The 12,955-nt window shown below is 51.6% G+C and overlaps 1 long non-coding RNA gene across 1 annotated transcript in view; it reads left to right on the top strand.

Moving 5' to 3' along the window:
* Positions 1-12,955, top strand: part of LOC132822227 (uncharacterized) — a 36,707-nt gene that overhangs the window by 1,911 nt on the left and 21,841 nt on the right. The gene's annotated exons all lie outside the window — the stretch shown is intronic.

The raw sequence follows: 12,955 nt of genomic DNA, 5'->3' as shown, positions 1-12,955 counted from the left end.
CAGCAATTTCTGTTTTTGTTGCAATGTGCGTGTCTGACATTTAATGACCTGGTAACGGGGGAGACGACAACAGAACTTATTGGTTTAAATTATATCTGAGGTATTGTGTACTCATGTAAATTCGTCGCAAACAAGAAGTGATCTTATCTGGTCTTACCCACATGATTGGGTTTGTATTACGGTCCCTCCAAGCTGAGAATGCGGCTGGGGATCATTTGCGGACATCGGGCGCCATCTAGCGGAGTTACGGCCGGTGCCTTCATTTTCCAGATCGCTGGAGGGGGAGGATTTTTGATGGTGGATGGTAATTAGTTCATTTCAGGCCCTGTTGTGCGTTCAAACCGTGCGTAGAAAAATCATTTAATTTATCTCATTGTTGTTCAATGATGGAGAGAGTCTCTGAGACGGGAGGTGGCGCCAACTGGATTCAAGTACTGACAGATAACAGGCGGACTGTGTGTCTTAGAACAAAAGCAACAATATTTGTTATTCTCTAAAAATACGTATATAATTCATCCTATATTTATGGCGCAATCTGTCAATATAGGCCACCCAGGGATCTGCTAGAGTTGACTGGGACATTTCCTTCTCTCCCTGAACACGACAAAAGCCAAATGACATATAAACCCTCCCATTTACAACTCAGAACTGCATGTACTTAAGAAAAAAAGGGGGGGGGAGGAGGAATATTATTCAAGTTAAGTTTTTATTACAGTTATGGCATTCTATAGAGCGGTCATTAACAGAGTGGCGCACGTCTGGGTTGTAATGTACTCCAGGTTTGTGTGCGGGACCTATTTCATCAGACCTAATATTCCCGAGAGCTGAAACTCCCAACAATAACCTGAACAAATGTGCTGAACGAAATCCAACTCATTAATGCATGAATGAATAGTGAGGTAGACCGGCGTGTATCTGTAATCTGAGCTCATTCAATCGGGACGGAATTTACAATATAATTTATAATCAATAAATTACAGATATAGTTTCGCAAATTGTAACATAAATTCGTTTGTGAATAAATTGATTTATAAGTAAAGATAGGGGTGCATAATGATGTAACAGGTAAAAGCAATGACTGCAGATGTTGGAGACCAGATTCTGGGTCAGTGGTGCTGCAGGATCCGAGGATGTGGAGACTGGGATGGACAAGGGCAGATTCTTCTGATTTCAAACAAACCGATTGGAACTATAACCTGGTGTTGTGTGACTCCTCAGCTTGACAGATAGATAGATTAATTACTGGGTCCAACATCGTTCCAATCCCAAGTATTTTTATGCCGAAATGGATCCCTTTTTCCAGCTGGAACCCGTGTCAGAGCCGGGGCCCGGTGTCAGGAAGGCGGAAAGCCACAACTCTGGCCGCCGTTTTAACGATTTTTTTGGGGGGGGGGGGTTGGGGGTGGGGGGGAAGGAGTCTTCGTGGCAAGACCAGGAGCTGCTGGACTTAGGAGGCCAGGCCGCATCTGTACAGGGAGAGAGAGAGAGAGGCCACTCAGCCCATCGAGTTAGCTCCGCCAGTCTAGCGTCAACCCAAAATAATAGCATTGCTCTCTCCATTTAACCAGGAGGAGAGGGGGTTACTCAAATTATTGCTGCAGTTTACAAAGTAAGGTTTCTAATCTTAAATCAAAACTGTGGGCAACAATATCAAATAATTTGTGAACCAACTCGGGGACAATCCTGTTTTTTTCCCTGCAGTTAGACCTTGAGAACAAAAGCTGTTCGTTTTGTTTTTTTTAGTGGAGAGTTGGGATAATATTGGAGCAGATTAAATGTTTGAGACCCCCTCATCTGCTCTTATCAACATCAAAACTGCCTGAGATTTGGACACAATATTCCCGAGACCGAGCGAGGGGGTTATCGGGGGGACAAAAAACCCCATCGGTTTGAAAAAGATGGATTTTTGTAACGGGTGTGGGTGAGGAGTTTACCAGATTAACCAATAAACGCTTCTGAGTATGATTCACATCGAAGTAAATCGTTATGTAATTAAAGGAATAAGAACATTTATGGATCCTGACAAAATTATTTATGTCGAAAGAAAAAGACTGGATTTCCATCGTAATTATTGTCATCAAACGCATTATTTATTAATTGCCGTCAGTATTTCTGTTATTTATCAGGGGCATTTGGGTTTGGAGGGGATAGATATTTTCCGCAGGGAGTCTTTGTTCTAGAGACATTCGGCAGATCCGTTTTTAAGAAGGCCACCAGAGGGCGCGTTCCCTCCTCCTGCCCCACAGCCAGAGCTGGGCTCCAGCTTATAATGGGGCTGTGGGTATTAAACAATATGAAATGTTAGAGTCACTGGACACTACAGCAACATATTGTGAATGACTTGTGAATTCTTCCTTGTCTAAAGCACCTGGTTGTGGTGGCGGAATTGAGTCCAATTTCAGAAAGTGGAGCCCCTTAATCCAGGCTGACACTTGCCCTGCCAAGGAGGGAGTGCTGCACTGTCAGAGGCGACAGCTCTGGGAGGGAGGATAAACTGAGATCCAGTCTCTTCTCTCAGGTGAATCAGAAACCTTCCCCTGCACTGCTTGGATGAAGAGCAGGGAGGTTCCACTGGTTTACTGAGCTGGATTTGTCCTGATGTTATGGCACAGTGGTTAGCACTGCTACCTCACAGCGCCTGAGACCCAGGTTCAATTCCCGACTCAGGCAACTGACTGTGTGGAGTTTGCACGTTCTCCCCGTGTCTGCGTGGGTTTCCTCCGGGTGCTCCGGTTTCCTCCCACAGTCATAAAGATGTGCGGGTCAGGTGAATTGGCCATGCTAAATTGCCCGTAGTGTTAGGTAAGGGGTAAATGTAGGAGTATGGGTGGGTTGCGCTTTGGCAGGTCGGTGTGGACTTGTTGGGCCGAAAGGCCTGTTTCCACACTGTAAGTAATCTAATCTACCTCACAGCACCAGGGACCTGGGTTCAATTTCTGCCTCAGGCAACTGGCTGTGTGGAGTTTGTACATTCTCTGTGTGGGTGTGCTCCAGTTTCCTCCCAACATCCACAAAACTGTGCAGGTTAGGTGCTAAATTGCCTGTAGTGTTAGGGGAATGGGTCTGGGCTGGTGTGGACTTGTTGGGCCAAAGGGCCTGTTTCCACACTGTAAGTAGACTAATATCCATCAAGCAATATTTTGTCAAAACAAAATTAAAGAGCGCAAATGGTGATTTTGGCTTCAATGCTAAAACGCAAGAACAATAACAGAATTGTTATCATGCAGGGCAAGTTTAATTTCTTAAGAAATAGGAGATTAAATAGACTTGATTGCCTCTCAAGACTGCTCTGTCTTAAATGTTTAAGGTTTGATTGGTCTTTGTTTGAAACTGAACAGATTCCAGGAAGATTTTAAACTCTGAGCTGAGATCTTGTGTGTGGACTCACAGAATTATTACAATGCTGAAGAAGGTCACTTGCCCCATCCTATCTGCATCAGCTATCCAAATTGAGATAGTGCCACTTTCCTGTCCGTTGGACCCTGAGGAATAGGAACAGGAGTAGGTCATTTGGCCTTTCGGCCCCTGCTCAATAGGATCCTGGCTGATCCGAAATTCCTCACTTCCCTGCCCTTTCCTCTCGATTCCCCGACTGACCCAGAATTTCTCTCTCTCTCTCTCTCTCTCTCTCTCTCTCTCAGCCTTCACTATCCACAAGGCCTCTGCCCCCACAGCTCTCTCTGTGGTAAGGAATTCTAGAGACTCCCAACACTCTGAGCCAAGAAATTCCTCCCCATCTCAGCCTGAAATTGACTGGGACAATGCTGTCACTTGAAGAGGTTATTTTGTCCTGGGTTTTTTGAAGAGAGGTTATAAGGCAGAGGTGATCTCTCAAAGAAAGTAACCAATAGAGGTACCTTGGGTACCTTGGGTGAGGCCAGCTCTCACAAAACAGGTTTTCTAGAGTTTTTTAGCTTTGAGGTTCAGTTTTAAGGCAAAGCCTTTGGGGTCTCAACAGAGTTGGGGGCTTCAGTGAAAGTCTCCTGGCTGCTACTCTCTCTTGATGTTTTGCTTCCTGCATTACACGTGAGAATCTATGTCTGTCTTTGCCTTTGTGCCAAGGGCTGTGTTTATGGTATGTTTCTGTCTTGGAAGAGTTGATCAGTAATAGGTACTGTACCTAATATTCAGTTAAGTTTTCCAAAAGAGTTAAATTATTCAAAATTCCTCTTTCTTTTGTTTATATTTTAATGATAGTGTTTAGATAAATTGTATTTGGCTTAACGTCAAATGGTTTGACCAGTCACATCTCATCCGGAACACAGCACCTCACATCTGTGTTCAAAATAAGAAAAAGTTAGGGTTGAACCAACCTACTGCAAATATTTTGAGGGGATCTGGTCTGCTCTGGTCTGGTCCGTAACATTGACCCTCCTTTATGCTGCTCATTATTGAAATCCAGTGAGTTCTGAGATACTTTAAAGTACTTGTATTATAAACTCCTTGTAGAGCTATTACAACTTCTGCATGACTCTGGATAAATCATACTCCTATTCAGCAGAGTGCTGAATATGTAACATCTCCCATCAATACACTCATCGCTAGCCATCTACCCTATCTTCTTGTTCCTTCCTGCTCTCTGTCTCCCTTGATTCCCCAATAAACCAAAAGAACTCCACATCACTTTGATTATAGTCCATGAGTGAGCACTCACAACTCCCATAGAGAGTTCCTCATATTCACCACACTCTGAGTGAAGAGATCTCAGACTGAAATGGCCTACGCTTTATCCTGAGACTCTGTGCCCCGATTGGAGAATCTGCAGCCGAGAGGAAATGGCATTCCGGGGAGATTTGGTAGAAAATGATGTGGGTTTTGAGAGAATAAGTAAGGAGAAATTGCTCTGAGTTTAAGAAGTTCAGTAATGACGGGACATAGTTGATAAACAGCGGGAGAGGCAAGATCAGAAGGTCTCCGTTCCCGAATTGCAAAATGTTGGGACAGCAATTAATTAAGAAAGCTGATAGAATGTTATCATATGGTGCAAGAGGAATTTAATATAAATCTAGGAGGGTTATGCTTTAGTAATACAGCACACTGGTGAGATCACATTCAGAGAGCTGGGTAGACCATTGGTCACCACACTGAAGAAAGGATATAAATCCATTTGAGGCAATTCCGAGGAGGTTTTGTAGACTAATATATGGAATTAGTGGATTGTTTTATTAGGAAATGTTGGACAGGCTATGTTTGTATTTACTAGAGTTTAGAATGGTAAAAGTTGACTCAATTTAAATATATAAAATATTGAGGGGTCATGGCAGACGAGATGTGGAGAGGTAATTTTCTATTAAGGGAGAATCTAGAATTGGGAGTCACTGTCTAAAATTCAAGGGTTAAAACAACAGTCACACAGCACAGTCCAACAGGTTACAGACCAGCAGATTTATTTGAAATCACACTGCGTCCACTCACCACCTCCACACAGCACATCCACACACCACCTCCACACAGCACATCCACACAGCACATCCACACAGCACATCCACACACCACCTCCACACAGCACATCCACATAGCACATCCACACAGCACATCCACACACCACCTCCACACAGCACATCCACACACCACCTCCACACAGCACATCCACACACCACCTCCACACAGCACATCCACACAACACCTCCACACAGCACATCCACACACCACCTCCACACAGCACATCCACACAGCACCTCCACACAGCACATCCACACACCACCTCCACACAGCACATCCACACAGCACCTCCGCACAGCACATCCACACACCACCTCCACACAACGCTTCCACACAGCGCCACAACACAGCACCTCCACACAGCACATCCACACAGCACCTCCACACACCACCTCCACACAGCACATCCACACAACACCTCCACACAACACCTCCACACAGCACATCCACACACCACCTCCACACAGCACATCCACACAGCACCTCCACACAGCACATCCACACACCACCTCCACACAACGCTTCCACACAGCGCCACAACACACCACCTCCACACAGCACATCCACATAGCACATCCACACAGCACATCCACACACCACCTCCACACAACGCTTCCACACAGCGCCACAACACAGCACCTCCACACCGCACCTCCACACAACATGTCCACACACGGCCTCAACACAGTACCTCCACATACTGCCTGAACACAGCACCCCCACACACTGCCTCCACATACCACCTCCACACAGCGCTTCCACACAGCACCTCCACACAGCACCTCCAAACACCGCCTCCACACACCACCTCCACACACCGCCTCCACACAGCACCTCCACACAGCACCTCCACATACCGCCTGAACACAGCACGTCCACACAGCAGCGCAACACAGCACCTCCACACACCTCCTCCATACAGCACCTCCACGCAGCACCTCAACACAGCACCTCAACACAGCACCTCCACACAGCACCTCCACACACCACCTCACCTCCACACAGCACCTTCACACACCACGTCCACACAGCACCTCCACACACCGCCTCCAAACACCACCTCCACACAGCACCTCCATACAACACTTCCACGCAGCACCTCAACACAGCACCTCAACACAGCATCTCAACACAGCACCTCCACACACCGCCTCACCTCCACATTCCACCTTCACACACCACGTCCACACAGCACCTCCACACAACACCTCCACACAACACCTCCACACAGCACATCCACACAGCACGTCCACACACCACCTCCACACAGCAGTTCCATACACAAACTTAACACAGCATCTCCACACACCACCTCAACACGCCACCTACACACATCGCCTCCACACACTACCTCCACGCACCTCCTCCACATACCGTCTGAACACAGCACCTCCACACAGCGCCTCCACACAGCACCTCCACACAGCACTTCCACACAGCACCTCCACACAGCACCACCACACACCACCTCCACACAGCACCTCCACACAGCAGTACCACACACCGCCTTGACACAGCACCTCCACACAGCGCCTCCACACACTGCCTCAACACAGCACCTCACACAGCAACTCCACAGAGCGCCTCCAAACAGCAACTTCACACACTTCTCCACACAGGACCTCCACATACAACCTCCACACAGCACCTCCGCACAGCAGCTCCAAATAGCACCTCCACACATCACTGCCACACAACACCTGCACACAGCGCCTCCTCACGGCACCTTCACACAGCACCTCAACATGCCACCTCCACATATCACCTCCACACAGCATCTCCACACACCACCTCAACACGCCTGCTCCACACATCACCTCCACACACTACCTCCACACAGTAGCTCCACACACCGCCTAAACACAGCACCTCCACACAGCAACTCCACACACCGCCTCCACACAGCACCTCAACACACCACCTCTACACTGCACCTCCATTTAGCACCTCCACACAACACCTCCACACAACACCTTCACACACCACCTCCACCCACCACCTCTGCACACCACCTCCACACACCACCTCTACACAGCACCTCCACATAGCACCTCCACACAACACCTCCACACAGCACCTCCACACACCACCTCTGCACACCACCTCCACACACCACCTCTACACAGCACCTCCACATAGCACCTCCACACAACACCTCCACACACCGCCTTCCACACAGCAGCTCTACACAGCGCCTCCAAACAGCACCTCCACATACCGCCTGAACACAGCACCTCCACACAGCAGCGCAACACAGCATCTCCACACAGCGCCTCCACACAGCACCTCTACACACTGCATCCACACATCACCTCCACACAACATCGCCACACAGTACCTCCACACACCTCCACACAACACCTTCACACACCACCTCCACACAACACCTTCACACACCACTTCCACACAGCACATCCACACAGTACCTCCACACAACACCTCCACACAGCATCTCCAAACAAAACCTCCACACACCGCCTCCACAAAGCACCTCCACACATCACCCATACATCACCTCCACATACTACCTCCACGCACCTCCTCCACATACCGTCTGAACACAGCGCCTCCACACAGCACCTCCACACAGCAGTACCACACACCGCCTCCACACAGCACCTCCACACAGCGCCTCCACACAGCACCTCCACACAGCAGTACCACACACCGCCTCCACACAGCACCTCCACACAGCACCTCCACACAGCAGTACCACACACTGCCTCAACACAGCACCTCCACACAGCACCTCCACACAGCAACTCCACAGAGCGCCTCCAAACAGCAACTTCACACACTTCTCCACACAGGACCTCCACATACAACCTCCACACAGCACCTCCGCACAGCAGCTCCAAATAGCACCTCCACACATCACTGCCACACAACACCTGCACACAGCGCCTCCTCACGGCACCTTCACACAGCACCTCAACATGCCACCTCCACATATCACCTCCACACAGCATCTCCACACACCACCTCAACATGCCTGCTCCACACATCACCTCCACACACTACCTCCACGCACCTCCTCCACACACCGTCTGAACACAGCACCTCCACACAGCACCTCCACATACCGCCTCCACACAGCATCTCCACACAGCACCTCCACACAGCACCTCTACACACTGCATCCACACACCGCCTTCACACAGCACCTCCACATAGCACCTCCACACAGCGCCTCCACACACCGCCTCCACACAGCACCTTCACACAGCACCTTCACACACCACCTCCACTCAGCATCGCCACATAGCACTTCCACACAACACCTCCACACACCACCTATACACATCACCTCCACACAGCAGCTCCACACACCAACTTAACACAGCATCTCCACACACCACCTCAACACGCCAGCTCCACACATCACCTCCACACACTACCTCCACGCACCTCCTCCACACATCATCTGAACACAGCACCTCCACACACCACCACACAGCACCTCCACACTCCACCTCCACTCAGCATCTCCACACAGCATCTCCCCACAGCACCTCCACACAGCACCTCCCAACACCGCCTCCACACACCGCCTCCACACACCGCCTCCACACAGCAGCTCCACACAGCATTGGAGTTTGCACGTTCTCCCCGTGTCTGCGTGGGTTTCCTCCGGGTGCTCCGGTTTCCTCCCACAGTCCAAAGATGTGCGGGTTAGGTGAATTGGCCATGCTAAATTGCCCGTAGTGTTAGGAAAGGGGTATATGTTGGGGTATGGGTGGGTTGCGCTTAGGGGGTCAGTGTGGACTTGTTGGGCTGAAGGGCCTGTTTCCACACTGTAAGTAATCTAATCTAATCTAATCTAATCTAATCTCCACACAGCACCTCCACACAACATCTCCACACACCGGCTCCACACAGCACCTCCACATACTCCCTGAACACAGCACCTCCACACAGCAGCGCAACAGAGCACCTCCACACACCACCTCCATACATCACCTCCACACACTAACTCCACAAAGCAATGCCACCCACCGCCTCCACACAGCACCTCTACACACACCTCCACACAGCATCACACCCCTCAACACCACACAGCACCTCCACACAGTAGCTCCACACACCGCCTAAACACAGCACCTCCAAACTCCGCCTCCACACACCGCCTCCACACAGCAGCTCCACACAACATCTCCACACACCGGCTCCACACAGCACCTCCACATACTGCCTGAACACAGCACCTCCACACTGCAGCGCAACACAGCATCTCCACACACCGCCTCCACTCACCACCTCCACACATCACCTCCACACACTAACTCCACAAAGCAATTCCACCCACCGCCTCCACACAGCACCTTCACACAGCACCTCTACACACACCTCCACACAGCATCATACCCCCTTACCCCACACAGCACCTCCACACAGCACCTCCACACAGCACCTCAACACACCACCTCTACACAGCACCTCCACACAGCACCTCCACACAGCACCTCCACACAGCACCTCAACACACCACCTCTACATAGCACCTCCACACAACAGCTCAACACAACACCTCCACACACCACCTCCACGCAGCACCTCCACACACCGCCTCCACACACCACCTTCCAAACAGCAGCTCTACACAGCGCCTCCAAACAGCACCTCCACATACCGCCTGAACACAGCACCTCCACACAGCAGCGCAACACAGCACCTCCACACAGCAGCGCAACACAGCACCTCCACACAGCACCTCCACACAGCGCCTCCACACACCGCCTCCACACACCCCCTCCACACAGCACCTCCACACACCCCCTCCACACAGCACCTCCACACAGCGCCTCCACACACCGCTGCCACACACCGCCTCCACACAGCATCTCCACATAGCACCTCCACACAGCGCCTCCACACACCGCCACCACACAGCACCTTCACACAGCACCTCCACAATCACCTCCACACAGCACGTACACACACAACTTCCACAAACCACCTCCACACAGCACCTCTACACAGCACCTCCACACAACACCTTCACACACCACCTCCACACAGCATCGCCACATAGCACCTCCACACACCACCTCAACACACCACCTATACACATCACCTCCACACAGCAGCTCCACACACCAACTTAACACAGCATGTCCACACACCACCTCAACACGCCAGCTCCACACACTACCTCCACGCACCTCCTGCACACATCATCTGAACACAGCACCTCCACACACCACCACACAGCACCTCTACACTCCACCTCCACTCAGCATCTCCACACAGCATCTCCCCACAGCACCTCCAAACAGCAACTTCACACACCGCCTCCGCACACCACCTCCACACACCGCCTCCACACAACAGCTCCACACAGCATTGGAGTTTGCACATTCTCCCCGTGTCTGTGTGGGTTTCCTCCGGGTGCTCCGGTTTCCTCCCACAGTCCAAAGATGTGCGGGTTAGGTGAATTGGCCATGCTAAATTGCCCGTAGTGTTAGGAAAGGGGTATATGTAGGGGTATGGGTGGGTTGCGCATAGGCGGGTCGGTGTGGACTTGTTGGGCTGAAGGGCCTGTTTCCACACTGTAAGTAATCTAATCTAATCTAATCTCCACACAGCACCTCCACACAACATCTCCACACACCGGCTCCACACAGCACCTCCACATACTCCCTGAACACAGCACCTCCACACAGCACCTCCACACTGCAGCGCAACAGAGCACCTCCACACACCACCTCCACACATCACCTCCACACCCTAACACCACAAAGCAATGCCACCCACCGCCTCCACACAGCACCTCTACACACATCTCCACACAGCATCACACCTCTCAACACCACACAGCACCTCCACACAGCACCTCCACACAGCACCTCCACACAGCGCCTCCACACACCGCCTCCACACAGCACCTTCACACAGCACCTCCACACAAAACCTCCACACAACACCTCCACACAACACCTCCACACAACACCTCTGCACACCACCTCTACACAGCACCTCCACATAGCACCTCCACACAAAACCTCCACACAACACCTCCACACAACACCTCCACACAACACCTCCACACAGCGCCTCCACACACCGCCTTCCACACAGCAGCTCTACACAGCGCCTCCAAACAGCACCTCCACATACCGCCTGAACATAGCACCTCCACACAGCAGCGCAACACAGCACCTCCACACAGCGCCTCCACACACCGCCTCCACACAGCACCTCCACACAGCATCTCCACACAGCATCTCCACACAGCACCTCCACACACCAGCTCCACACAGCACCTCCACACAACACCTCCACACAACACCTTCACACACCACTTCCACACAGCACATCCACACAACAGCTCCACACAACACCTCCATACAGCATCTCCCAACAAAACCTCCACACACCGCCTCCACAAAGCACCTCCACACATCACCCATACATCACCTCCACACACTACCTCCACGCACCTCCTCCACACATCATCTGAACACAGCGCCTCCACACAGCACCTCCACACAGCACCTCCACACACTACCTGCACACAGCGCCTCCACACAGCACCTCCACACACAACCTCCACACAGCACCTCCACGCAACACCTCCACACACCCCCTCCACACAGCATCTCCACACACAACCTCCACACATCACCTCCACACAAAACCTCCACACAGCACCTCCACACACCAACTCCACACAGCACCTCCACACACCACCTCCACACACCACCTCCACATAGCACCTCCACAAAGCACCTCCACACATCACCTCCACTTAGTACCTCCACACAACACCTCCACACAGCACCTCCACACAGCACCTCCACACAGCGCCTCCACACAACACCTCCACACACCACCTCCACACACCACCTCTACACAGCACCTCCACACAGCATCTCCACACAGTAGCTCCACACACCGCCTAAACACAGCACCTCCACACAGCAACTCCACACACTGCCTCCACACAGCACCTCCACACAGCACCTCAACACACCACCTCTACACTGCACCTCCATTTAGCACCTCCACACAACACCTCCACACAGCACCTCCACACACCACCTCTGCACACCACCTCCACACACCACCTCCACATAGCACCTCCACACAACACCTCCACACAACACCTCTACACAGCACCTCCACACAACACCTTCACGCACCACCTCCACACAGCGCCTCCACACACCGCCTTCCACACAGCAGCTCTACACAGCGCCTCCAAACAGCACCTCCACATACCGCCTGAACATAGCACCTCCACACAGCAGCGCAACACAGCACCTCCACACAGCGCCTCCACACACCGCCTCCACACAGCACCTCCACACAGCATCTCCACACAGCATCTCCCAACAAAACCTCCACACACCGCCTCCACAAAGCACCTCCACACATCACCCATACATCACCTCCACACACTACCTCCACGCACCTCCTCCACACATCATCTGAACACAGCGCCTCCACACAGCACCTCCACACAGCACCTCCACACACTACCTGCACACGGCGCCTCCACACAGCACCTCCA

The sequence above is a fragment of the Hemiscyllium ocellatum genome, chromosome 14 (assembly GCF_020745735.1).
Source record: "Hemiscyllium ocellatum isolate sHemOce1 chromosome 14, sHemOce1.pat.X.cur, whole genome shotgun sequence".
Classification (NCBI taxonomy): domain Eukaryota; kingdom Metazoa; phylum Chordata; class Chondrichthyes; order Orectolobiformes; family Hemiscylliidae; genus Hemiscyllium; species Hemiscyllium ocellatum.
This window is presented reverse-complemented; position numbering and strand designations above follow the sequence as displayed.